This window comes from Homalodisca vitripennis, chromosome 3 (assembly GCF_021130785.1).
Source record: "Homalodisca vitripennis isolate AUS2020 chromosome 3, UT_GWSS_2.1, whole genome shotgun sequence".
NCBI classification, from domain to species: Eukaryota; Metazoa; Arthropoda; class Insecta; order Hemiptera; family Cicadellidae; genus Homalodisca; species Homalodisca vitripennis.
This window is the reverse complement of record NC_060209.1, coordinates 172902061-172929525: the sequence shown is the minus strand read 5'-3', so window position 1 is coordinate 172929525 and position 27465 is coordinate 172902061. Positions and strand designations below refer to the sequence as shown.

Sequence of the window (27465 nt, the reverse complement as noted above, 5' to 3'; positions counted from 1 at the left end):
TAACATTAAACATATTTAATTGTATAACATGATACTACCTAATTTAACATTTGACTTTGACGATGTTTCATAACTGATAGTAATATTAAGTTCAATTTTATACCTTGACAATGTCACCTGTTCTTCCAGCTGTGCTGGATTAAAAGAATCTATATTATGTAAACTGTGATAATAGAGAATTTGAATAAGACAGCTGTATCTAAGCGTACATTTTTTCCAAATCAAATCATACTGATCAGTTGTTTCATTTATTGTTGATTTTCAATGTTATATTTTGTGAACTGAACACATTTTGAGACGTGAAAGCGAAATAAGACTACACGTAACATATAAATTAACAGATATTAGTGGTTTTTTTATGTGTGACAAGTTTTTACTCTTGGTGTTTTTGTTTTTTGTTTTTTTTTTTTTCAAGATGTGAACCCATAAGATGTAAATATGTTTGTGTTCATTATAAAAAAGTAATTATAAATTTTATACGTTGGATTTTTATTTTATATATATATATATATATATATATATTATATCGATAAAGTGATATCTGAAATTTAAGTGAAAAAAAGTTTCTTTGTATTAATTTATATTCAGAAATATTTTATCATATAAAGGTAAGTCCTATAAGAATTATTATCTTATTCTTTCCTGAAAATATAGCTATATGATTGTACTATTTCTGTTAGGTTTACAGTATAAAAAAAACCTTTATAAACGCATAATAACATGCTAAAAATGCTTAGAACTTGAGATAGTTCAAACCAGCACTTCAAAGGTTAACTGTTATTGTTAAAATGATTTTTTAATGGTAATGAGTTATTCTTATTGTTAATGTATCATAATTCTTTGCTATATAAGATTATTAAATAACATCGAAGTTGGATAATATATTCATTCATTTTTTCGATAATAACAACCTAGCGAGTGTAGGCTGCTTATTAAAAATTTGTCAAATGTAATTTACAACAAATATTGTTTACTTTGGCCATATTAGCTATAAAGTTCAAAAACCATTTTTATCAATTTCTTAAAGTAGAATGTTTTTATTTCCAGAAAGGGTTTTTAGATGGTCACGATACATATATTGCACAATAATCGATAATATGTTTCAAATTTGTTATATACCACATCTAGGGGACAGAGAGGAATTGAGGTTTAGGGATGGAAAAGAATAACAAGCTACGGAGGGGGAGGCATTGGTGGAGGGGATAATTAGGATTCCAATATCCACGGACAAACATTACAAGAATTAGAGGTCAGAGTAGGGCTACCAACTGTATATGAGGATTGAAGTTCGATTATCGTTTTTATTTCTGCATTCTGTATTGTTTGCCAATAAGCGTCTTATTTGGGCATCTCATGATTTTTTTCCAGTTTTGTGATTGCTGCTTAGTAATAATAAAGACATTCTTTGTGTTTTGTCATCACAATTAACCATTTTATATTCATGATGTGTTGTGTTTGCTACTGAGCTTCTAGGATCTTCTAAAAGTGTAGAAAAGGTAATTGTGAACTTAACGGCCGGAATGACAAAATAAAAGATGTTTTTTTCATTTAGACCTTTTAAGAAAAGGCCTGTCACTAGTACCTAGTTGTATTCAATAGTTTACATAATTCTATTCGATAATCATGATTCGATTATGATGCTGACCGCTTATACTGTAAGCCCAGATTTGCTACTGGGATCAGATAACAATGAAATTTATATATCACAAGAAACACAATACATAAATATAACTACTAATTAATATTTACATTTCAAATTAGGCATGGTAAATAGATATTTTTCACAACCGCTACTTGGATTCTTGTGTCGAACGTCAAGAGATTTTCGTTCTCCATTTACACTGGCCACTCTCAGTCCATAGTCAGACCGGTCCTGGAGTACTCTTCCGTTGTCTGGTGTCCTTACCAACTTGGACATATTGCCCTTCTTGAACGGCTGCAGATCAGACTTCTAAGGCTCATTGGGTTGGGTCTTGGATACCAGTACCTGGGCCGGTTGATGCCCTTCGACCTTCCCTTGGACTCCCACTTCTGTCAACAAGAAGGAAGATTGCTGATGTGATGTTATTGCACAAGATTGTGAATGGCACAATAGACTGTCCTGATCTTTTGACTCTGCTTGAGTTTCGTGCGCCTCGGGCAACACGTTCACAAGACATGTTTTGCAGGTGTGCCTCGCCCTCACTCTACATCCAACACAACGCCATTCCTCGGCTGATGAGGGAGGGGAATGAACTCTCTAGAAATGTGGACTTCTTTGGTTCATCCAAGTAGAAGAAATATGGACCAACTTTTAACCCTTTCAGTGCCAACGTCCGACTACACGGACGTGTTTTAAAATATTTGTAAAAAATACAAAAAATATCTAAACAATCCTAATTTTGTTATAATTGTATTTATAAAGATATAAACTAATAAAAAACATTCAGTTGAATGTATTTCCATTACATTAGTGTTATAAATAAAACAAAATACAAGTGGCTGTGGACGTCGCTAGTCTGAGTCAGCTGTCGTCTGTTGTTTACTAACCACCTACGCAGTTTCGCCGATTGCGCCGAGCTAACTTGTTGTTGCTGTTTCGTTTATTGTTGTAAAATGTTTACAAAATGAAGCGTAGTGCATCACCTCTTAGTGAAAACACTTTACGGAGAGTGTTAGAAGACGATAGTGATGTTGTTGTCAGTGATAGTGAAACGGAGAGTGAAGAGTCTTCTAGTTTAGGTTATGAGAACACAGACAGTGATCCGGATTATCACCCTGAGTTGCCTTCAACTTCAAATACTAGTAGGCCTAGACTAGATAACTTGTTATTTAGAGCAAATGTTCATAATGATCTTTCGTCATCTGAGGATGATGCCCCAGACATAGGACTTGACTTTGAAAGTCCCCCTAGACCTAGGCCTAACCTACAAACAAGGCCAAGAGGTCGGCCAAGTAATGTAGGCCTATATCAATTGTCTGAAACCTCCTCTTCAGATTCTGAGGATGGTATGGGATGGGATGAGGTGGAAATGGATGGGAATATTGGTTTTTGCCATCAGTTTTCATTTGATGAGCTAACGGGTCCAAAACATGCTCCTCCTCGTAACTCCTCCCCGTCAAATTATTTCAAACTTTTTTTTACAACAGCCCTCCTAGAAACATTTGTAAAATATACCAATAAGTATGCCACAGAATATATAAATAAAAGTCAATTGAAACCACACAGCTGGGCAAACTCCTGGAAACCTGTGTCTCTCTTAGAGATGCAGGCCTTTTTAGCAGTGCTAATAAATATGGGTATAAAAAAACAGCCAACTATTTACAGCTACTGGTGGACCAGTTCTAGTCAATTCATTGCCTGGTTCCCAAGAATGTTTACCAGGAATAGATTTCAAGCAACATTGAGATTTTTGCATATGGTCGACACAGTTCCGCTTGCAAAACCAGGTGAGCCAGATTATGATGCGTGCGTTCGGTTCAAACCACCAATTGACCATGTAAATAGGGTTTTTAAATTTCATTTTCCCCCCGGTCAGAACCTTGCAATTGACGAGAGTATTATAAGTTCCAAATCACAAGTCAGCTGAGGCAGTACTTGCCAAAGAAGCGACATCGGTGGGGAATAAAGCTTTGGATGCTATGTGACTCGGTCACCCACTACTGCTTGAATTTCTTTGTCTATAAAGGGGCGAATGGCAGTGACAAAGCTGAAATTAAATCTAATGGATTGGGCTATTTTGTAGTGAAAAGGCTTTTGGAGATGGCTGGCCTATTAAATAAAGGCTATCACATTCTGTGATAATTTCTTTACTTCTCTAAAGCTTGCTAAATATCTTTACAGTAAATGTACATTTTTGACGGGTACCATGCGTATAAACCGCAATGGACTTCCTGATTCAGTAAAGCCAAGTTCAAAGTGGGAGAAAAGAAATACTTCAAAAAAAATGAGATGACTTTATTAGCATTTAGAGAAAAGCAGTCCCAGACAAAACAAGTATTAGTTTTAACTACAGATGGCACAGTTGAAGATGAAAAAAGGAGCAAAAAATTTGGAAATCACATCAAAATTACTAATAAGCCAAAAGTCATAAGGAGATATAATGATTTTATGAGAGGGGTTGATGGAGGGGACCAAATGTTAAATTCATACCTTGATGAGAGGAAAGCACTCCGGTTTTGGAGGAAAGTTACTTTTAATATCTTTGGGCGCATGGTACTCAATTCTTATATAATTTATAAGAAAAATACTGACAAACCCCTTCCTAGGCTAGAGTACACTGTGGCACTAGTAGAAGAACTTTCCACTGAATGGCTGGCCCTCCAAGAAAGAAGGCCTATGTTGTATACTTCACCTGGAAACAGCAGGGAGGGTAATGCGGCACCACTGCCATTATGGTGATCCCGATTGGACAATGTTCTTGAACAAATTGGCAAATAAAAAAGAACTTAATTGCTCTGTCTGTAGTAAGAAAAGTACTCAGGCTGGAGGAAAAAGGCCACATTTGCTTGCAAAACATGCAAAAGGGAACTCCACCCATATTGTTTACCATTTCATAAGTGTTAATTTTTTTCTCATTCAAATAAAAAAAACTTTTAAGTAGGCTATAAAGTGTTTATTAATTGTGTAATTTTAAACTTGAAATAGGCTATTTTTTCTCAATATTTGCCTAATACATAATTTTATAAAGTGAAAAACAGTGTTTAGCAAGATGTGCAAAAAATCCAAATACACGTTATTTTTTAAAAACAATGATAAAACCTTTATTTTTGAAGATAGATGTAAAATGTTTTGTGTATGTGTTCAAAAGTATGTGGAGGTTCAAAAACATACTCAATTTATGGAACAAGGATTTTTTTACTGGTCTTATATTTACACCAAACTGAAAAATTCATCATAAAATTTTATGTAAGTAAAAGTTTTTCTGGTTTTATATTTTTAATGCATGTTGTAGTAATTTTATTTTTCAGTGTTAATTTAAAGCACATTGTTTAGAGCAAAACAAAACAAAAAGTAACAATTTTCATCAATAAATAACAAAACTGTGACAGTTTTTGCAAACTGCTGAAAAATTGGCAATTATAGCCTGGCTCTTCTTGCATGAGCATATGGCACTATGCCTGGCATTTCTTGCACGCGCACTAGGGAGAATGTCTGGCACTGAAAGGTTAATGCAACAAAAAAGGACACTAAGAATCATGTTTAATTTGAAGCAAACAGACTCTGTTAAAACATTTTCAGAACTTAATATATTTACAGTTTACAGTTTGTACATTTACGACTCTTAGTTAGTTTGGTGGTAATAAAAAATTTTAATGAGGAATAAATGAGTGTGTAACTGCATTGTTCTGTCTTTAAATTGTTTAAAATTCTGTATTGTAGTGATAGTGTACTACTAAGTAAAAATAATAATATATAGAAATAAGATAAAATATGACACTATTCTTGTATTTACTGTGCAAATATGAATAAAGATGATTGGTTGATTGATCCTTTCAGCCTTTCTGAAGGAGCGTACTCAAAATAATGTGTAGTGCTAATCCGTAGTTGAGCGAGACTTGATCATGGTTTAAATTGTTTGAGAAGAAATTTGCCTGTTGGGTTGCTTAAATTGTATTCAATTATCTGGCTATACTTGTTATAATTTCTGTTTATGCTATTATTATTATCGTTAAATGTAGATTTATTGCTTTATTTTTTGTTGAAACTTTATAGTTTATTCTTGTTAAATATTGTCATGGTTTATATCTATCTGTACCGCTGTTCATAGTTTATTTACCTTGTTATCTACCATCTACAGTTATTCTCTTTGTTATCTCTGTGTATAGTCATTCTCCCTGTTACGTACTGCCACATAGCTTTTCCTCTGTTACACTGTTACAAATAGTTTATTCCATGTTACTTTGTTAGGTATTTAAATTATTATAAATTTGAACATGTATGCTTAGTGTGAGAGTTATTATTCTATTTGTGTTGCAACAGACTTGCTTTATTATAGTGGGTATCACTTGTTAATATTATTTATATTTATAGTTTAGTAAGTATATCATTGCAGTCTTTCTGGTCAGTTGTTTCTATGTCTTGTATTGTCAGCTATACCATCTTATTCTGTCAAATATGTTGTAAGAATTATAATGGTTTACCGTTGGAAATGAATAAATAAATAAATACAACCAAATATATATTTACCGTAAATACTTTGGTTATATATTATAATTACTTGGGCATTGCTTGTTACGTATATATGGTTATTTCAGTAGCCTAACCCATGTGTAGTTGTGGAATAAAAATATTTAGTGTTGGTCAAATTTAAGTAATAAAAAATTATTTTTTTTTTAAATATTGGTTATAAAATAGTGATTTATTGTAGGCTACACCTAAGTAATGGATCGTGCTTTGAGCTCCAGTGATTTGAGGGAACTGGTGGAGCAGGTCTCAGAAAGAGAATCTAGTGATGGGTTGGATATAGACAATATCTCAGTGAAATAATGTTATATTGATATACCTTTTTAAATACATTATTATTATTCATTCTAATTCAGCACAAGTTCAGGCTGACGTAAATAAAGATTAGCTAATTTAGTAACACTGTATATTGTGTATTTGAATTTTTTTAACTTGTGCACATTATTGCATTTTCTTTTGTAAATTTGGAATTATTTCTGTATTTAGACATAGTTTATAGCTTTCTAAAACTACAAACATGTCCTATCAGTTATAAACCATAAAGTTTGGTATATTAAAAACTTTAAAAAATCTTACACTTTTGACAAATGTAAATTTTGTGTAAAATTCTTGAATGACAAAAAATAACTTTTTACACCTTTTAAAACATGAATTTTATTAGCAAAACTTGTATTACTAAACTCTTACATATAGACTTGATTTTCATAATTTATGCACATAACCGCTTTTTGTTTTATAGCTTTATAACGATTTCATATACAAGTATAAAGTTTGTTTTCTTGAAACTAGATGAAATCTAACACAAATTTGATATCTCCCATTCATTAAATTTTTCTTACAATAACTTGATCTGATAAGCATGCTCCCCCCCTTAAATTTGAGAAGTTCTTTGTTGCAAAATTTGCATTTCATTAAAACTTTTCAAATAAAAAAATTTTATGGTTAAAAAATATATGTGTTTTTTAACACAAATATTCTTCTTCGTTTAGTTATGAACAAAATATATATAATTTATACTTTTGATAATTAATTTTTTTTTAAACTTTCCATGGAGCTTTAAATCAGCCCAAAATCTCAGGATGAAATGACCAGCAGTTGTAGGGTTAATAATATTGAAATTCTGCTTGACAGCTATTATAGGCATTAAAAAAAATCAAGATGGCACCTTCTAGTAGGAACCCGGTGTGTGGGGCTTGCCCTAAAAAGGTTACACATTCTTCTGGTGGAGTTTTATGTGAAGGTGACTGTGCAAAATGGTTTCATTTTGAATGTGGTAGAAAATAAAAAACAGATTATTCGTATGCTAAAGGTGAAACATCGAATTTCGTATGTGACAGTTGCAGTCGACAACCGGTCCAAAGTGATCGGGAAGTAAGTGAACCAGATGCTGAATCTGTTAAAGATATTATTAACAATGAATCGTGTGACTGTTTTGCCCACATTAAAATTTTGACTGATCAGATTTTTGAACTAACTGAAAATCAACGTGAACTCTGTAGCCAGCTAAATTTAGTGAAAGTTGAGAACATCAAACTTGTCGCAACCCTCAATAACCATATGGAGGATATTGGTGACATTCTTAATAATAATTGCAATAAAAGTTCTTATGCTAGTGCTTCTAAATCCAATAAGAAAAACATTGACAGTTTCTCCTTAGAGAATAGTGCTGATATGAATGACAATAGTAAAACTTTTGAGGTTAGGAATAACAGGCATGTTTTGACTCCGGCCGTAGTTCTTAATTCTGACATTCCGTCTGACAGTCATAGCAGACGCTCGGCAGTACTACCATCAATCTTCTCTACAAACAAAAAATCCCCGTGAAATAAGGGATCGTTAGCTGTACTCAACCATGGAAGAAGAGGAACGTGGGGCTGCATGTTAATACCATTGCCCCTACATCTTTGCAAGCTACACATGGAAGCTCCGCTGACTATGATGAAGTGTGTGGAACCCCGACATGCGAACCAGGTGCCTTGAAAGTGGAACATGAAAATGTAAATAATGATCTTTCACTGTGGTAACCTACAAGAAACGTTAATCCGTCTAAAAGCAAAATAATGCTACTGGTCGAAGGCCTATTTCTCTAACTGGCCGTGCGTCTGTGGATAATAACAAACTTAGAGTTGTTGAGAAACATAGGTACGTCTTTGTTTCTAGATTTGCAGAAGATGTTGAATGTGAAGTCTTGAAGCAATATTTATTGGACAATGAATCCGGAAATTATGAGGTTACGAAATTAAAAAATAAATATCCAGGTTACAGTTCATTCAAAATTGGAGTTCCCCTGTCTCTCTGGAAGAAAGTTTTCGATCCCGACTTTTGGCCAGCAGGGACTTTTGTAAGTCGATTTAGATTTTCTCGTAAGAATCCCACTGCAGCTTCTTTTTTGGAGTCCAATCAAAGGATGAATTGTGGGACATAGGCTTTCCCACGTCTTTGTCCAGTCCTAGAGATGACTCTGCCTCAATAACCGTAAGTAGGCCTAATGGACTAGTTTGTGTATCTGATGTAGCAACGGATAATTGCCTTAACACAAAGAATAAAAATATGACTGTTTTTTATAGTAATATACAATGCTTGACTAATAAAGTTGATGAACTTGACACATATCTTCGTGGTCCTACACGACCTTCAATAGTGTGTATCACAGAACATTGGCTGAATGAAGGTAATTGTTCATTATATATACCTGAGGGTTACATTATAGGCAGTATTTACTGTCATAGTTTCCATAAGCATAGTGGTGCCGCAATCTACTTAAATAAGAACCTTGATTTTGAACTAATAAATGTTTCAAATTATTGTGTTGAACTGCAATTTGAAGTCTGTGCTATTAAGATTTCAAGCTTAAAAACAATTTTATTGTGCTGCTATAGGCCTCCATCTGGAGATGTTAAAATATTTTTCAATGGACTTGAAAGTATTCTTAACCTTTTATGAAATTTTAACTCAAAGATTTGTATTTTTCTCTTTGGTGACCTGAATATTAATCTGAGGGTCAATAACAATGTTGCTCAACAATTCAGCTTTTTAGTGACGTCATTTGGTTGCCACTGTGCTAACTTTAAGGCACCTCGGGGTGAAGCATGTCTAGACACTATGGTGAAACATCCCTCATGAAAAAAACAATTTAAGTGTTATAGACCTCCCCCTATTCGATCACCACGGGATTTTAGTTGAGTTAGTTTCCTGCGAACAGTCTGATGGTGTTGTACCTGCTTCGGTGACATTTAGAGTTTTTTCACCCAACAGAATCAGCCTACTTAAAGATCATATGAGTACTATTGACTGGTTGCTCCTTCTGAGCGGTCAGGACGCAACATCCTCGTGGAACTTGTTCTTTGGAGCAATCTTAAACTTAATCTATTTTCCATGCAAACTACAGAGGTGCGGGAAGAAGTGGCCAAAAAAATGCAATATTGGTAGTTGGTACTTACCAGAACTTCATGAACTCAAGAATTATGTAATGACTCTGCACACTATAGCTAACTGCACTAAATCACCCGTGGACAAGCTGGTCTACATCACTGCAAGAAATCAATATAAATCTGCTATTCGTGATGCCAAGAAATCCAGCAATGAAAATTTTATTGATACTTCGGGCAACAAAACTAAAGCTGCTTGGCAGGTGGTGAAATCTTTGACTGGATCTTCTTCTTCTCAATCTGTCATCTCACCTTCTCTCGAGGAGTTCACCACTTTCTACGGGGGCATGGTGGAGGAGCTGTGACAGAAGATTCCCTCTGCAGCAACATCAGCGGATGTGCTCTTGAAGAAAATACCCAGACCTAATGTTTGTTTCAGGTGGAAGAGTGTTACTACCGATGAGGTCCTTAGAATTTTGATTAGTCTTAAATCATCTAAAAGTAAAGATATCTATTTCATGTCCAATGACTTCATAAAATCCGTTGCTGATGTAATTGTCTTTCCCTTGACGAGTGTATAAATAGGTGTTTGCTTGAAGGCACTTTTCCTGAACAGCTGAAAATTTCTAAAGTTATACCTATTTTTAAGAAAGGAAACAGGGAGGATACAGCTAGTTATAGGCCCATATCTTTAGTTCCTTTCATAGAGGCTAAGATTGTAGAAGCAGTCATCAAAAACCAAATCAGCAGTTACTTTGAGTCTCACCAGTTACTTGCTCCTACCCAGTTTGGTTTTAAGCCTGGTATGTCTATGGTTGACGCTGTCGGTGACCTTGTGGATTCAATTATTGAAGGTTATGAGAAAGGCGAGTTGTCACAAGCTCTAATGTGCGACTTAAGCAAGGCCTTCGACTGTGTCGACCGTGGCGTCCTTTTGCAAAATTTAGAGCATTATGGGGTTACTGGTACTGAATTGAAACTTTTTGAATCTTATTTAAATAACCACTATCAAATTTGTGTCAATGGTTCTCTATCCGATGCTGCCCAAGTTCTGTATGGTGTCCCACAGGGTTCAGTTTTGGGCCCTTTTCTTTTTTTGATAATGGTTAATGACCTTCCTGATAATGTATCGGCTAGTACACTTATGTTTGCTGATGATGTTACTTTTTTTTTTTAAGTCCAATAGCTGTTATCTCAATTTGTGTGATTACATGACAAATACAATTCTAAGTGAAGCAGTTGAGTGGTATGCAGCAAATAAACTTTTACTGAATGTGGAAAAAACTCAAATAATAAATTTTCTGTAAACAATAGTTTTCTCAATAGTTATAATGTAGACTTTGTACAACTTATTAAATTGTTAGGTTTTTATATTGACCCAAAATTATCTTGGCATTCACATATAGAACATGTTTGTAGTAAACTTTGTACAGTAGTGTACCTGATTAGAAGATTAAGAGAAATTGTACCCACCAACTTTTTAAAACAATGTTATTATGCTTTTTTTCACTCTGTGTTATTGTACGGTATTTTGTTCTGGGGTAATGCTATAGGTGTATTAAATGTTTTATTGTTACAAAAGAAAATATTAACTTTCTAAGGTTCAACTGACCATTGTAGACCACTTTTTGTTAGAGAGAGAATTTTGACTGTGATCAACTTTATGTCATGTGAAAAATAATTTATTTCAACACTCCCTTGCTACTGATGTACATAACCATTTTACCAGGTCTAGTCACACTATTCGTTTTCCTCACTATTAATAGGCTAAGCAAAACTATGTCTTCCTACAATGTTATGAGCATATAGCTTTTTAACAGGTTCCCACCAATTATTGTTCATCACATCAGCAGTGCTAGATTTAAGAATTTTATGTATAACTGGTTAATAGATAACCCATTTTATGATGTAAAAGAGTTTTTAAATTTCACTTTTAACGAGACAACTTTTAAATTTTAAGCTAAGTTACCATTTTAATTTAGTTTTAAGGATCGTTTAACTGTTGACGCTTTGTATGTGCCTTAAACTCATATTATTATATTTTTCCAATGTAAAACTTACTCTTAATTAATTTTCTAACTTGTAACCTGCAATTGAAGATTCTATTGTAATTTGGTTATAAATCATGTTGTAATTTGACTCTGCCTATTGCATATCATGTTTAATGGCAATAAAGAATGTCTATGTCTGTCTTTACTGATACTGAGGAAATGTTTTACCTAAGGACAATATGTGTAATTGGTACTTTATCAAGTTATCCAATTGTTTTAGAATTATGTACTGTTATTGTGTTGTCTTTTGTTCGATAAGAATTTCACATTCATTTTCTTTGTGGAACAAATGTAGCAGACACAATTGTTCTTTAGCTGAGGATACACTGTTTTTTCCTAGTTTTAAACAGGTTTAATATGGTTAGGTGAGTTTGTAACATTTAATAAATATTAGTATACAGCCTTTTCGTTCTTATATTTTACTGATCACAGTACTTTTATGAGGGATGTTTTTCATTCCTCAGAGCCTAAGGTATTACTGTTGCCCATTCAACTACTAGTATCTTTCAGGAGATACAGAAAAGAAGCAGTGTGAAACTGCCCATGGATTCCATCCACAGAAAGAACAGCTAATCCCCTGACACAAATCCTAACCTGGTTCCTAAACTATTTCTAACCTAGTTCATGAATCAGTTCTTTAAACAAAATTTAAATTAATTTTATTATTTGAAGAAAAAAAACGAACAAAATCTATAGAATCTAGTTAACTTGTGTTCAAAAACTATAAATACTGGTTTTAATGACCAAAAACTACCCAATTTTATAGGTCAAATATAGAAAAAACAAATCTATAAATGACCACACCTCAAAAACGTATAAGCAAATTTCGATAAAACTTTATACACATTCAATATACGTTGTAATATATTATATTACTATCCTCATCTTTAGATCGTGCCTATTTTCAAAGCTATATCAAATTTACAGGTCAACTACTGGAAGAACCTATGGATGGCGATACCTCAAAAATGTGTGAGCCGATTTTGATAAAACTTTCTAAAAACATTCAATACACAGTCTACTATGCTACAATATAACCCTCATTCTTAAGCTGCACCTATTATAGGTGCTAGTATCGATTGAACTTGTCAAATACTGGAAAAAACCTATGGATGGCTGTTCCTCAAAAACGTACGAGCTAATTTTATAAAACTTTCTACACAAATTCTATACAAAGTCTACTATATTATATTACTACCCTCATTTTTAGTCCAGGCCTATTTTCGGAGCTACATCGATTTTACATGCTATGTACTGAAAAGACAAATATAATGGATGGCCATACCTCAAAAACGTACAAGCCGATTTTGGTAAAAACTCTATACTCATTCAATACATAGTCTACTAGGGGAGACTTTAATAAGTGGCCTACATTGTTATTGGTTGTTTTTGTCGAATTGTTCGATATATTATCCAACTTCGATATGAAAAAATCATATGCAATAAGAGTTATGATAAATTACCGTAACAAGAATAATCTTGCTTATTACAATTTTAAAAACATAAATTTAACACTAACATTACAAAACAACAAAACCAATTAAGGCCTAGACTTACATATCAAATAAACCTTACAATATTTATAACTTGCCCAACTTGATAACAATGAGTAACAGTTTTTGTGAAACGGAGGAAAGAATTCTTCCTATGGGTTACCAAGAGCCAAACATACATGTTGAAGCCACTTAAACTAATCTTGGTCACTTGTGAGAAATATCTCACATATTTTCCTCATATTCATAACCATTTAATAAGGTGAAATCATAATGCTAAGTAAAATAAATTGTAATATTGAATTATGCCTTAGGATAAAAACATCGAACAATCCGTTAAAAACAACCAAATAATAACGAGTGTAGGCCACTAATTAAAGTCTACCCGTCTACTATATTATATTACTACCCTTCTTAGGCTAGACCTATTTTCAGATATATATATATATTTTACAGGTCAAATAGACTGGAGAAACCTATACATGGTCATACCTCAAAATCGTACAAGATGTACTATAGCAGTGTTGTTTATTCCTACTAATATTCTTGATAATATACTTGCAACTTTATATTATAGGCAAGATTTTTGTTCATTTGGCGTTGCCCAAGAAAGTTTTATCAAAATCGGCTCGTGTAATTGGTATAAAATTGATATGGCTCCAAAAATAGGCATGGCTTAACAATGAAGGTAGTAATATATTATAGTATACTGGGTATTGAATGTGTATAGACAGTTTTATCAAAATTGGCTTGTACCACGACCATCTACAGGGATTGTCAGAACCTATCTTGTAAAATCAGTACAGTCCCAAAAAGAGCTCCTGCAAATGGCGATTATTGCCATAAAAGTAGAATTTGTTTATTTAAAATCTGTATTTGTAGTATTTATCTTCACATTACTAACTAATATATATTTTGTGTGGATAAATAAATAAACTAGGTCAGGATTCAGTTAGGTTACTGTTCTTTCTATGGATGTAAGTTAGGGCCAATTTCACATCAGCAGAAAAGTTAGGGTCTTTCTGAAACTTAATTGAGATCTGTTGTTTTTCTATATTTAATTTCTAAGCATTTTCTTTTTAAAAAAACAACAAATATTGTTAAGTAACTAAAGTAAACTTTTACCCTTATAAATAGGATATGTTATAATCTTGTTTATGTCAGAACTTATCTAGGCCACACTAACTGATAGACTACTTGATACTTCAATAATCATGTATAATAAAAAAAAGAATTGGATACTTTTCAAAGAATACAATCAACAATTATTTTTTCAAATAATCAAACTGTGCGTACATTATAATCTGAGCGATTACTTATATCACATCACTAATTAAACTTGTATACGAATTAGATTCAATAATATAATACATAAAACATAGACAAGAGACTATAAATACATAAGTATAGGTATTACCTGTACATTCAGTTCAATAAAATTTCTCATTTTCCAATCAAGCCAATTCTTGACTACAACGCTAATCTTGAGTATTATAATAGTCAACAGTCATCACTACTCATTAGTGCTAGTGCTAGGTGCTGGTGCTATTGCGTTTTTTTTATTATTCTTTTAAGGCTATGACTTATGTCATTTAGCCGCGATGTTCACTATGTTTTTACAATTACTTTTTCTTCTGTGGTTGAAGTTCATTCTTGTTATATTTTTACATCTGAAAACGTTAAATTTGGATATTAGTTTCGTACATTTATGTTCATGTTAAAGTATAATGTTAGTAAAAAGTGGGATGTAGGGAAGAGGTATGATGAATGATGTATGATGATGGGAAGAGGATGAAAGAAATGCTTATGCTAGTGCGTTCGGTCTTATCTTCTTCTTCTTTCCTTTTCCACTTGAAGCATCCTTGCCACTTGCCGAATTAAAAAACCGATTATCGTACCAAAATCGAAGAGTTATAAGTATTACCCGGATAGATATATTATACCATGCATATTTTACGACATGCTAAGCTATCATTATATAGAAATTATGTTTTAACTTTCAGGTAATTCCGAATTGAAAACACACTACTGTCAGTACACTTAATTACAGGGGAAGGCTTACTTAAGTGCTAAGTAAATAACGAAATTACATACAGGGAGGTAGTTATTTCTTACTGACATTTACTCTTTTTTCGTTGGTGTCAGATTGACACATAAATGTAGAACACTCGTACAGACCATACGATAGTGTTAGTATTAACAATGGTTAACTTCTAACTCAATTTTATTTGTTAATTTTGTTTCTGAATATAATATTTACCTATTGTCCTTCTCATATTGAACATATTGTAAATAAATAATATGTTAATAAAAAAAGAATGTAAACTAAACCTTACGATAGATTGTACCGATAGTTTACTTTATTATCTTTCTGATATCGAATTTGAAATATATATGTATGGCTTCAACGGATGGTTTTGAACTTCTCTCTGAATTTTTTGAACTGTCTCAGATTGCTCAAACAAATATGATCATAGACACACTTTGACTGTTTTTTTCAATCTCATTTAAGCCTCAGCATCAGCTATGTCGGCTTCGAAGCGCACTGGTTTTTTATTATTATTACATGATTGGACCTCCCCGGGATTTGAACCCGTGATCTCTCGGTTAGAGAGCCGAGACTATGACCATTAGTCTACGGAGGAGGACTACACTTTGACTGTTGTAATGAGTTACTTTAGTATGTGTTTATATAAAAACTGTTTCAAAATTCCTGTCTTTGATGATGTTTTTCAACCTGACAACATAATAAAATCTTAAACCAGAAAAGGTTTAGGTTCTAGAACATTGATAGTCCCCATTTTTACCAATGATGTTAAGGCAAATATCTCTATTCTAGCAGCCGCTTCATCAGACCACCTTGCACATACTATTATTATTGAAACTTCTGCCCTCAAATACATTACTGATTTAAGATTTTTGAACAGTAGAAGGTTTGATGATGCAAACTTGAGAGTGTTTAGATGTTTTCCCTTTAAAGGAAAACGGTTTGATATTTAAAACTCTGATATGACCTCTTAACTTAACTTGCCGTATAACTTGTTTATTGATAAAGTCAAGTACTATTTCGACTTATCCTTTCCTGGAATTACAAACAAAAGGTTCCAAAGAAGAAAGTAAGAAAACCAGATTCAGTCCAGATACACCAAAACTTAACGATGACTTGAATGTACCAACGAACAAATGATTTGGAATTTACAAACTTTTTACGAGAATACTACAGACGGCTTAAGTACAAGTACCGTGCAGCTATAAAAAGAAAAATTTAGTGAAATGCTACGTAAAATTAAGTCGTTCTATTGTAATTTTTGGGCCAATAATTAACAATATAAGGCCTGTGAAGGGAATACACCCAGCGTAATGTTCTCTCTTATAGATGATATCGTCTGCGGTCTTGATGAGGGGAACTGCTCCACAGCACTATTTTTTTTATTTCAGCAAGGTGTTTGATTCCGTCAATCACGATCTCCTACTTGAAACATGAGTCGTAATGGGATAAGAGGCTTGGCATTAGATTGATTCCAGTATTATTTGAAGGGAAGGAGGCAATGTGGTATTGGCAGTTGATAAATATGGATTTATGCGGCAGTATAATTCACCCGAACTCCCTACATCGAGTCGTGTGTCTCAGGGTTCCATCCTCGGCCCTACTCCTTTCCTTATCTTTATCAACGATCTTCTTGTAGGTACTAAGTCGGCCTGGGGCCGTCCTCTATTCCGATAACACATATATTTTTCTGTCCAGCCCCACTGAGGAAACACTTGAACAATTGACTTTTGCTGAATCCAACTGCTTAGTACAATGGGTTGAAAGTAATCTACTCACAATTAATTCACTTAAAACCCAGTTTCTTTACTTTCACATTTATGAAAGCTCCGCTCCTGATTTTGGTTTCTCTCTAGATGAAATCCCTATTCACTCAATTAACAGTACAAAATTTCATAGGCTGACCTTGGATGACAAGCTAAAGTTTCTCAACCATATTTAAAATGTACCCAACAAACTGAGCTCAGTTTGCCTTAGCAAAATCATCCAACTTTGATGTTTTTCTTTCCGCTTTCACTGGCTTATTTTATTACTGCATCTCGTTTATGCTCTTCCCATAAGGGGTGTAGGATCAAAAGGACAATGTTTTTGTTCCGCCTACAAAAAAGACCAATCAGAGCAATTTTTTTCAATAATAGGGCCTAATAATATTCTTTATTGCGTGAAACAATTACAATATTGCATTGCATGCGTCAACGTAACTATATAAAGAACATCAGATAAATAATGTTGGTCAAGGTAAATACATATAATGTAGTACAATTCTTGTATGTATCAGAACCGGAGATTTCGTGGTTATTGACAGACGTTAATCTTGTAAACCGTTAATCTTGTAAACCGATTTTTAAGTCTTCGAATATTTTTACTTTTCCATATCTTTATATTTACGAGACTTTATCTTTTCTAACTCAATACATAGGACATTTAAAATTTCCTCGTAACCATCAGTATAATTAAAGGATTTCTAACAATCTTCTACAGCTGCACATCACATCACACAGCTTTCTTTCTTCCAAAAAAATCCCTGTAAAAATGCAATAATCTGTTTAACAAACTCCATATGCACCTCAGAGCAGGGCCAAACCATTTAAAATTTAGAAAGAGGCCTAAATTATTTTCTCCTTGAAAATCGTTTTTACAGCGTAAGTAAATTCCTGACTGACGGCTAATTGGACAACCTGGATGTTGAATAATATACTAAGAGTTCAAGTTGTTGTAGTTATTTTTAATGACAACTGCAATCTGATGTAAGAAATTTCCTTTATCTGACACGACCAATGCATGCAATCGTGTTACTTTGGTTGAATAAACGATTACGATTTTGGCTGAGTTAATAAGGACTTTATTTGGTATCTTGCTTTCTAATTGCTTTAACTTAATTTAATCGCTGGATTGTTTGGTTTGGTTTATTGTGTCATCTATCACGATTCACTGATTAGTTAGATCCTTAACGTCTGTTTTTGTTCTAACATATAATTTCATCTTAGGGGGTTATTCAATTATTTTGAAATTATAACATTACTCTGGCTAATTAATAAAAATGTTAATTCAGTACATAATTTATTATTTAGTTAAAATATAAATTGAATGATAGGCGTTATTCTATTATTTTGAACTTATAACATTACTCTGGCTAATTAATAAAAAATATTAATTAAATAAATAATTTATTATTCAGTTAAAATATGCATTGTATAATATTAATTTACACTTTCAAATTATATTCATCTATTTGTCTAAATATAAAATCCAAGCAAAATAAAATATTAACAAAAGTAATCTCTGAGTATAGTAGAACATATCTTGTTTATAATTGTATTCAAAATACGAATGGAGTAATATAAAGGCGTATTTACACTATGCAATTTGATTAATACACTTGCGTTTTACGACAAAGTTGCACAAATTAAAAACTGTAATACATGAAGAGTTTCATAACGAATATTAAATGTACAATGTTTAATGTTTACGTTATAAAAGTTTTAATAAACATGCTCAAAGGTTTAAAAAAGATGCTTAGTGTAAAAATGGCTTAAGCGGCCACCATGTCAAGCGAATAAGTGAACCAAATTATTGATTAGAAATACCTAAACTATAAAATAAAAACCAAACTAACAACTATAGTTATTTACACAAATTGAAACAAAGTAAAACCACGTATGTAGTATTTGAGTAATGGCCAGAAGTAAAAAGGCGATGAACACGCGTTATTTGTGCCAGACACATTAAGTTTATCGTTTATATTATAAGTTGTACACTGCTCTGTTTGATACATTTAATAAATACATATTAGACAGTTTTTAATTAATCATTAAATGATTACTTTTGTAGATATAAAAACATAGCTGAACAACACTATAATTTGAAATACTTGATTCAGTTGTCGTCATAGCCGCAGTTTTATTTTACTACACCCCAAGATTGTCTTTATGTATTAAATTTATTGTATCTAATAGATATACGTGGCTACTTAGATATACTCTTGATTTTAGTACAAGAGAAATTCATTTTATCGTATTCACTATTTATAATGACTACGTATGAATGTCTTTTCTCGCATTGTCGAATGATTTCGAATCTCCTTACTCTGTTTTGGAAACTGATCCTAGCTTGAACCGATTGAATCATTCATTTAGTTTTCGGTTATATATTAGTTATTTAAATCTAAGCTATTTACTATCGATTATCTTCTGGCACGCACACCTATCCTGTCGTTTGTTGGCCTTTGAAACTACTGGTTATCAAGATTTTTATTTGAGCACCTGTTTAAAACTGATCACCTCTTTTCTATTCTTTAAGTTAATAATAACTGTCATTTATCTTGGATAAGGGATCACTATAAACTAACTGTCGCTGATCTCTTCTTCATGACAGAAGCTACAAACTTCCCGGCCGAATACTACCTTCGAACTACCTGCTGTTCCTCTCATTTCTTCTTCTTACTCCGAAGCTTAAAGTAATAACATCCTCGATTTGATAAACACATTCACCGTGGCTCTATACCGAATGAGTAATAAGGACAGTGACACAGGGTTTCTGTACAGTAAGTGCAGTCAATGAGTTAAACATCTCCTTCTAATATCATATGTTGTGGGGTTCTTTAGATGTGTATAATTCAGCAAACTAATTTGAGTTGTGCGATCTTAACTATATTTTGGATGGGATTGGATATAATTTCTGGTCTCATGTGGAATCTAAGAAAATTAACAACCCCTTATTAAAATAGTGATAACTACCTAACATGCTTTCCAAAAAATGTAAATGTTTATGTTAAATAGGTCCTAACTATTCACTTGTATAATCTATATTTAGTTATTACACAATTTGGTAAAATGATGAAGTCTTACAATAAAGTATCTCTTAAATATCGCGAAACTCAAAATAGATAAATTTAATGAACTTTAATAAATATTTAAAAATAACACTAATGTCTTCCGATTACACAATTAACTTCTTGAAATATTTCAGTATCGATGAAGAGAATATAGGTGTGTCAGGGGACTATAACTGTAATATATACTTTGGACTGTATACTCTTTCCCGAGCATACACGTTACCGCTAAAACAAACGCACTCTGTATATGTTACAGTTACAGATACTTTACTCGGCTACAGCCGCGCCGTTACTGGTACAAAGTAGCTCGACTCTAGCAATAACTGGAACATGTACCGTTTCATTTGTACTGTGTGCCGTATGTTTCTACATCAGTGCGAACATATGTTGTACTCGTTTACTGTACAAATGTGTTTAAGTGTTTCAATAATGTCCTTTTGTACACAGATTATTATTCGTTTTAAAATTTTCATTACACATCAGCAAGAACGGATAATATATATCTCAAGAGAGGTCATTACAATAGTAAGAGTGGTTTAACATAGAATAAATAAACTGTTATACATTTGGATAAATTGACAGCCAATAAATAAATATTATATCACTGTGTTAATATATTCCTTCGAAATAAAACAATTAGTTAATTTAAACAATACGATAGTTATACATTAGAAACAAACCGTTAATAGCCTATTCAAGTTTAAATTATTTTCATAACTTATGTTACTAAAATAAATGAAATAACATCACACGTTAACCTTCTGGGATTTCTGATTAACCTTCCTTGGTTTGTTATTTTGGATCACATAGGTTTCATCTGTCTCATTGGAAGAGGTTAAAGGATAGTTTGTATTGTGTAAGTGATTGCATGGGATACGTTATCTGGATTACCTGAAACGGGATCCAAATTTGTAAGAAATGGGACTAAGGTAGATAGGTTTAAATGTGCAGGGTACACACTTGGATATAAGATGAAAAACTTACCGCTTTTCTAAAGATTTTATTTTACAATGAGACCAAGAAGTATCCTTTTTAACAAAGTTGCACCTTTTAAATTCAATTGTAACTACGGTTTAAGATGTTTATCCTAATATTTATGGATAGACAATTTTCTTTTATTTGCAATTTCAAGAATGAATTTTGTTACGTCTAGCTCAAGGAACTCTGCTGGGACAACTAAAAAAAAACTGTTATGTGAGGCCTGGACAGTCGTGACAGTTGTCTGTCCGACAATAACTAATTAAATCTGACATGTCGGACAGACAATTGTCACGACTGTCCAGTTAAAAATGAAAACCTGTTGATTTTGTCTTCACTGTTTATATTTTCTGTTTCGACGTTTATATTCAAGAACCTGCAATCTATTCCCTACATATATTCCCCTTTATATAATCAACATTCCATATCACCACAGCAACATCTTCATAAGGTCCATGTCATATGTTGGTCTCCAATATTCAATGCTCTACCGCATAATTTGAACTCTTCAACTGATGCACATTTAAATAGAATTTAATGCAATACACATAAACATGTGTTTTATTCCGTGGACGAGCTGGTGATCGTAATATTTAAATCTGGGCTAATGCGTTGTCGACCATTACTTTTAGTTTTATTTACATTGATGTATGCTACTTGCCAATTAATATTTTAGGTAATAATATTTTGACATACACTCGTACTATATAAGATATTCTTAGTTCTGATATTATATAAGAAACCCTTCCATGATTATGTTCTAAACTTGGAAGTATATGTCTTTGAACAATTAACATTTTAATTTGATTTTAAAAATAAAAATAGCCTGGAAAATTGCACCTAAGAAAAGGTTATAAATATAAAAAGCACTTTGTTTATCTAAAGTCCGTATTGAAATTCCAGTTAAATAAATTCTATCGAATTTTGTTTATTTATCACCAAATTATAAAATGAATGTAGTTTTTTTATAGTTATGGTTCAGGAACTAGCGTAGTAGTAGTAGTAGTAGAAGAAGATCAGGAATATAGTTTCATAATATCGTTCTTGCTGTGGAGTTTGGATGGCATTATTCTATGGAGAGTTCACAGTTTGGAGATTGGAGTATTACGTTTCAGTTTCACAATGCTGTAAAAAGTGAAGTGTGACGTGTGGTTTCTTCAGCGTCTTAGGTCTCATTCGGAGTGTTTAGATAATCTGTACTTGTAGATAATCTCCTGTTTTATTATAACATTTAAAAAAGTAAGAGTTACAAATTAAACCTTCTCCAGCTGGGAAACGAAGGCAGAAAATAGCTTTACCTGAAGAATGGGCAATTAGTAATAGGAAGAAGAGAAGTTAAGAGTATTCAACAACCAAACCCTAAAGTGTAATCAGATGTGCAGTTCTTAGGCCTAATAAGTTTAAAAACACCTTTACTTACAACAAAAATTTATACCTAGTTTTGTTTATAATTAATTGACTAGATTATAAAAATAATCTATACTAACATAACTTAGATTTTATACAGGTAGTAATACAACTTAACTAAGCCTAGTTAGTTGTAGGTTTTCTGTACAGTATTCCGTGTAGTTAATGTATTGAATTCCAACCATGCATATTTAAGGTAGTCTATTTGATCGTTTTTACAGTTTTGAGTTAAATTGAAGGCTGCAGTATAATAAGCATCCAGCACTCGATTGATCGGTAATATTGAATCATCAATTAGAAAGATTTAATGCTGTCAGACATGTTTCTTTACCCTGTTAATTGTAACTGCACAAATGTAGTATATCGATGGCCTAAAAGTGAAAGCTCGTAAGTCAAAATTTGTGAAGTTTTCAGGAAATAAAAAAAAAAAGTTTTAAAAATTTATTTTAAAACAAATTGTTTATTTTTGTTTGCTTGTTTGATTATAGTTTAATATTTTAAATTTTTACCTGACTTAGCCTACAAGGTATCACATTTTGGTATATGAGGACATACGAGGTTTCACTTTCTTGCTGTCTCAACATATAAGGAAACACATTTTATTTTCAATGGATTGTTTTATGATTATTGATGTACAGTACTACATTGTGGTAAATAACACACAATTACAATATATAATATTTATTTACCAAGCTAAAAAACACATTTTGTGTATGTTTAACTGTTATACTGAACAGTTTGACAATACAATCATAATTTTACTTGGCTACAAAAAATTACTTGTTATACATATTTTACTCGACTTTATACAAGTTCTATCTTTAAAATTTATTCATTAGTCAGTGCCATAATCTCTTGCATAAAATAAAATATTAATTATAAACTTATATAAAAATCTGTTTTCTAGTATATTATTATAGCCTACTGTTATTACTTTATTCAGTAGCCTACTGAAAATAACTTAATATTAGGAAGAGCAGGTAAAAAGTATAGTACAGCCATTCCATTGTGACGGACGGGACAAGCAGAGAGATAAATTTCCTTATAGTATCTATAAAAAAAAAGTTATCATGCATTAAAACCTTCTGCAGTTTTTTCAGCATATCTTAAGCATTTTTTAAACTCACTTAAAAAAAAATACTTTGAAATATAAATGAGTTACAGCATTTTAAAGCGTGTGAACGGACGGGACGTAATTTGGACACTACAGAAACTACACTAACTTTTACTACATTTTTCTGTGAATTGTACAATAATTATTTTTTTTTAAAATAATAGTATACGTTTTGTAAAGTTGTTTTTCTGGTAATCATGTGCTTTATATTCCATTTTAAAACTCTGTGTTACAACAAAAAAATTCAAATTTAGCAGTTGACGTGTGACGGACGGGACGTGACGGACGGGACAAAAGGTTACTTGTGTATAAAAACAACAAACAGTTACTTAATACACTTTTTTATTCATGAACACTTTTACTCAACTATTTAACTTAAATTTACTTACAACTAGAACCTGTTATAATTGAAATTAAATATTTACAAGGGTTTTTCATCTACAGCTCGATTGACTTTGCAAACTTATAATAAATACTATTTCTCAATTCTTTTTACTTCTGGCCCCTCAAAAACTCCTTGTATTTCTGAAACAGACACTATGTATGTTTTAGAAGAGTCTATTTCAAATAGTTGGTCCTTGGTTTTAGTCTTCTGCACTAATCTCATGAACAAGACCTCCACGTTGTTGTCTTCTTCTACGCACCCCTGGGTTATAGCCAAATACTTATGAGCTCTCTTCCGTTTACCTTCACTTACAAGTTCTACTAATATGTACTGTCCAGCTTCTATTTCATCTTTTTTTAAAGGTTTAGGTCTTAAATATGAGTCCTCATCTTCAGAACTATATACATCTAAATATTGGACCTTTTTATTTTCAGTGAGAAAGTCAGAATCTAAGGAATCTTCATCAGAAAGTTTTTCATTAATTGACTCATCATGACTGTTCCAAGACTCTGAGAGTTGAAGCTCTGATTTCACAGTATTTCCGGCTACAATACTTCCTGGGTAAAGTGTTGATGCCCGTAAATAATGCATTGATTGGACTTTTAGGAATAGGTCTGACAGCTGCCCATCGAGACTCCAATAACTCTTGACACTCTTCAATATCTTTAACATCAACATACATCACTTTGATTTTGTTTGCCTCACACTGTTTTTGACAACACTCAAAAAACTCTTCAGCAGAAGTAACTGTTGTGCGCCTGGATTTTGACTTGTTCCCACACCATCCTTTTCACAGTGCCACCTACACCGTCCACTGCCCCCTTCCCTTCCCATGAGAAGTGGCAAAGAAACACCATTCTCCCAAGTTACTTGGTAGTCCTTGTCCAGAAATGTCAGATTGGATAATGTATAACGATTTTAAACTGGCCAGCACAGCCGTCTGAGAAAATCGCTACTTCCTCAATTTTGAACTGTTGTTTTAGATCACTTATTATTTTTTTAAGAAAATACCAAAATTGAAAACTTGTCATGTGTAAGGTTATTGCTAATCAAAGCATAACATTGTTTTCCATTGGGAAACCCATGCTACACCTGTAAAAATGGTTACAAGAGTGTTACTCCAGTGTGCACTCTGTATTTCGTCTTGTGCAATACAACTGTAGTTTTCAGCAAAGTCTATCTGTAAGACAGCTTCACCTTGTGTTGCATTTTTCTTTTTGTACTCAAAATACTCACTCTGTACGTTTTTTATGTAGCAAAGCACTTTGAACTTTCCTAACATATTTTGTACCATTTCCATTGCTTTCTCCAATAGTAGTCTCTACATATGTTATAACTGGTCGTTTATTTACCTCTCCCCACTGCTTCCAAGAAATTTGAGCCTCTAAATCTATATTCAAACTAAACTTAGTCAAGAAATTTGTATCTTTGCATTTGTTGCAAGACTCGGTCATACAGGCTTCACTTGTTATGTTACAACATATGGCGGCCAACAGTTCTTTACCTGTAGGTGGAAAACCTACAACAGCTTTAGACAATGATTCAGTAAGGAAATTAAAATTTGCATGTAGTTTGCAAACACATACATTATGTGGCATTTCTGAGCTCAAGCGTATATGAATTGGTTCTTAGAGAATAAAATTTACTTTTTTTGATACCAATTCAGGATTTTCCTCAACAAACAACAAAGCGTACGCTTCTTTTACTGTCATAACCATATGTCGAATTTGCAATTTTTCTTTTTCACCTGAAACTTTGCTTTTGACTGTTTTGTAGTCTCTCTTTCCAGGAGCTTGTCTGCTTACTGTATCACTGCTGTAGAAAGCTATAACTTTTTCTTCAGTTTTCCTTAGACAAAACCGTCTTTTTCTCTACATGTTCTTTAATAAAAAAGCGATCACTTTTTGGCAGCTGGAAGTTTTCATAAATAGTTTTCTTACAACAGCAAGTTTTTTTGAAAGGACTTTTTGGTAAAAATTTCTTTGCACGAACTACAGCCTTTCCTAGGCTTTGCCTGTTTGAAAAAGTTCCAAGTTCATTAGTTTTTATCACATACATGTTTCTAGCTTTTCTTTTTGTTTTAACCTGTATTTTCTTTTTTCTTTCAGTTTCCTTGCATCTTTTAAGTTTGAGTTCTTTCTTACCTGCACTTGTAGAACTAATTGTAACTAACTTTTCCTTTTCCTTAGCTCTCGATATTCGCTTTCTCTCTGCATCTTTCTTCAAACTCTTCTCCCAGGCTTCTTTATTCGTCTTCTTTTTTTCTCTGCTTCGTTGTTTTCGTAGTCTCGCCTTCTCTCTAGATTTTAAAAGCTCATTTGTCTCCATTTCCATAGATATCTGAAATCAACAAAAACTCGTGTAGTTTTTAGAGTAAATAAATATTACAAGAAATCACAATGTTTAGTTGACTGCAATATCGCAACAAGATGTCGCAAATATTTCCATGACATTTTTTTGTAAGCCCATGTGCAAGGGCATTATCTGACTCTAAAAACCCTTTATTAACATTAATGTTTAATATTTTGACATTTGGTGTGGGATCTTGTAGTTAATCAGCTCTTTTAGAAATTTTTTTTAATCAGTCAAATTAATCAGCACAATGTTAATTAAATGCTACAAATAATATTTTCACTGCATAAACAGTCTCAAAGCCTAATCAGTACTACAACTACAGTTCTAATTAAAACTAGGTGTAGGTATAACTTACAATCTACAAATAGTAGGGTGTCATAATATTTTGAAATTGGGAGAAATAAACTATTTTACATAAAATTAAAAAATAAGATTTAGCCTAGATTCATCTCACAATGGCCTAGATAGGCCTAGTAACTTGTACATTCAAAAAGTAACATTAGTTAATAAATTTTAAGTATTAACAACGAATTTAGGGCATGGGGTATAGAGATATTGCTAAAAAAGTGTGACGGACGGGACAATTTTCAAAATTCAATAAAAACTAGAAACAGAACTAGAAAAAATCTAAAAACTTTGAGGTTAGGCCGGGGTGCTTCAGTGAATAGAAGATTTGTTATTGAATCACACATTTTATTTTTAATAACTTGTAAAAATAAACTTACTTACCTTTAATTGTGACGGACGGGACACTCAATCTCTTCTTCAAAACAAGTAAAAATCCATTACTATAAACGATAAAATGAGAATGAAAACTATATTTCTGAAATGTGCAGAAGAGCTGGTTTCCCTCCAAATAGTCAGCAGACTGAAATTGTGTCATATGGTTAGTGATTTTTTTGACTTTATTTCACCAATATCATCACCCTGTAGCAACCACAGAGTAACACCAAGTTTAACCACGGTAAAACATGTTTAATTTTATTTGATAATGAAAAAATGATTAGGTGTTGTTCAAATACTATTTTTATTTATTGTTAAACTTAATTTAAATGTTGAAAAAAATTATTTTAGTTTTTTACACTTATGTCTCTGTATTTGTGGAATGGCTGAGTAGTATATAAAAAAATCTTTGTCAAGATCATCTTTTAATCATAATTTGACTCTTACATGAACAGTTACAAGGCCTATTTATGAGTAAGTGAGTCATAAAAAGGATGACAGTCTCTGGGTATGACTGATTTAAGTTCTTGAAGGTGGTTCGACT

The 27465-nt window shown here is 32.6% G+C and overlaps 1 long non-coding RNA gene across 1 annotated transcript; it reads right to left on the bottom strand.

Moving 5' to 3' along the window:
- Positions 1–275: 275 nt before the first annotated feature.
- Positions 276–14834, bottom strand: LOC124357800. The gene is made up of 2 exons (XR_006921977.1): positions 14496–14834; positions 276–2031 (listed from the first exon to the last, which is right to left on the bottom strand). It is a non-coding gene; the product is annotated as an uncharacterized LOC124357800 (long non-coding RNA).
- Between the last annotated feature and the right edge of the window lie 12631 nt (positions 14835–27465).